Here is a 2,906-nt window from a genome sequence, read left to right on the forward strand (position 1 = left end):
GAGCGGGCGACAACCTGCTCATATGATGTTATTTACAGAGTAACCATGGAAGGTGGGATGAGCACTTATGGCCATGAAGGGTACTTCAAAAACAAAATTTAAATTTCCTACATAGTTCTAGTTCTTTACTAGTTCAAATAATGATTGATCTTTTACATTATGTAGAAAGGTTTAATAAAAGTGCCAAATGCGAGAAATTTGACTTCTATGACATTTAACTCAAGTTTTGAATTCTAACTCATTATTTATAGGGGGCACAATATTTTGTGCTCATTAATATTATAATGCTTCATTAGGAGATAAAATTGATTTGTTACTTCTATTGATGATTTCTTAAAACAATGTCTGAGCATACACAATGAAGCATAGTTCTTTTAAATTTACATAAACATTAGAAACATAGAAGGAAATGAAAATTAAGAGGCTTAGATCTAATGGTAGAGATTAGATATATGGCTCATCCATCTCAAAATACTTGTCAAAATTAAGGAATAATTACTTTTGTTATCCCCTTCTAAATCTAACAATGCATTTTGGAAAATATAAAACTTTATAATTTGCATCCTTATATTATCAATAGACAACCCACATCACAACATTAGATGGAAATACACTAAAAGCAATAACCATGAAAGAGAGAATTATAATCAAACATCTAGAAGATGAAATTCATAGTGAAAAATAGAATCTTGATTTAGCTGGAGGAACTAGAACTGTTAATAACACTAGAGACGAAGTAATAACTAGAATCTATTAATACTAGAAGTTCAAGGAGAAATATTTGGCTGCTTGCAAAGTATAAAAGATGGCAATGGATGAGGAGACAAAATTACTTCATTTACATTCAATTTATGAGGCAATAAAGGGAGACATTCAAATCTTATGACTATGTCCGCTTGAAAACATCAAGATAGTAGTACATTTATTTATTTTCGTCTTTATATGTTGATGATGTGTTGATAACATCTAGGCTGAAATGTAGTTTGCATGATGAAGACTCAATAACTAGAAAAATTTTTGCATCCAGACTCCGAAGTTTAGTGAAAAATTGCCACGTGGCAAGTGGGCCCCACTTCTTTTTGAAAATTACGCTTGACCAGTGTAATACATCAGAGCGCACTTGCCACGTGGTCGCTGAACTTTGGATGCAACATTCTCTCCAATAACTCGCATGTCATCTAGAGATTTGGTATCAATGAAAAGACTAAACATATGAGCTCTTATCTAGTTCCATATTTCAATTAAAAGGCTAAATATGTAGTGAAATGAATTCTATGGTTTATTCAAAATGATGTGGATATTTGAAATCGTCTAATTTAACATGTTAGTTTTGATTTTGTTGGTGATTTTGATAAGCACCAATCAAGAAATGGATTTGTATGCATGTCTTTGGTAGGAGGATCAATAACTTGAATATTAATGCTATGGTCAACAGTAGCTCTATTTATTACTGAGGCATAGTATATAACAGTAACATATGCAAACATTGACATTTACAAATCAAGCCCTCTTTTTTATGTAACATATGCATTCAAGAGCACATGAAACATTGACATTTACAAATCAAGCCCTCTTTTTTAACCCTTAAATCTTTCATATCAATAAATAATTTAAAGAATGAAATATATTCTTTCATGCAAAGGGTATATATGCAAAATTTGAAGTTTAAATGTTGGATTTGTAAATTCGTATATGAATTAAGTGATATGGATGTCATTCATTTTATTTTCTTAGGCAACTTCGGATCATCTTTTTCAAAAAAAAAAAGTCAATGGGATGTGGATCCCACCATTTGCTTTGAAGTCAAAAGAAATAAATTTTCATCATTTATTGATAAAATTAGTCAAAACCATCAGATCTTTCATTTTGCTATGTTGGCTCCTAAGCTTCTCCATTTAATAACACCATGGAACTTTGAAAAGCCATTCCTGTTATAAATCAAAAAGTATGGTATTAATAAGCTTATTTATTTATTTTATTAGTCATATTTCTTTTTCCTTAAGAAAATCCTTCTTTATTTTTTGACTTAGGGTCCGTTTGGGGCAGCTTATAAGTGCGGGCGGCGTTTTCCGCCGTACTGTTTGGTTCGCGTGTTTCACCAGTTTATCCGAAACTGCGTTTAGGTTTTTACACTAAACGCAGACCACGAGTCGACCCCTGCTGTCGGCCCGTGTGCCGCGTTTCAAGATAAGATGCTTATCCTGAAACACATAAGCTGCCCAAAACAGACGCTTAAAGAATTTGAATGCAATATTAGCGGTCTCGTGTTCTGTTTGTTGAGTAGTTTATGTTTGATTCATTTGTTGAGCGACTTAGCGGAACACGAACAACTATTTTAATGCTATTCATGAGCCATTTAGAACACGAGTTGAAACGAACAGACAAATTTGAATTGAGATGAACACAAATATGCTATTCTCGAGCCATTTAGAAGAGGAACCTAATTGAACGAAATAAGTTTTGAATGGCCGTGCAAGAACAAACACTTGGCTCGCTCCAGCTGTCTCGTTTACAACCCTTTATGTACCATTTAATCATTATTTATATAATGGTATTACACTCCGTGTGTGTACGTCCAGACACCTGTGACAATATCCGATCATGTGAAATGCATGGTGATGTGGTTGGATCTTCGTTGCTTTTTGGACGTGCGGTTCAACAGGCGAATGATCGACTTCAAGCGTATTTAATTATGACTTGGAAATTGTTGGGGGCATTTTTGTAAAAAGTTGAAATATGCTTAAGATAAAATTAATATAATTTTCAAATGTTTAAATTTAAATGTAAGAAAAGTAACATTTAGGTGTTACTTACATACCACTCACTTCCTATGTATTTACATATCAACACCTAAACTTTAATTTTTTCATTAAAAGTTATATTTCACTTTTTAGAGTAATATATAT

This window comes from Phalaenopsis equestris, unplaced genomic scaffold (assembly GCF_001263595.1).
Source record: "Phalaenopsis equestris unplaced genomic scaffold, ASM126359v1 Scaffold000002, whole genome shotgun sequence".
Lineage (NCBI taxonomy): Eukaryota > Viridiplantae > Streptophyta > Magnoliopsida > Asparagales > Orchidaceae > Phalaenopsis > Phalaenopsis equestris.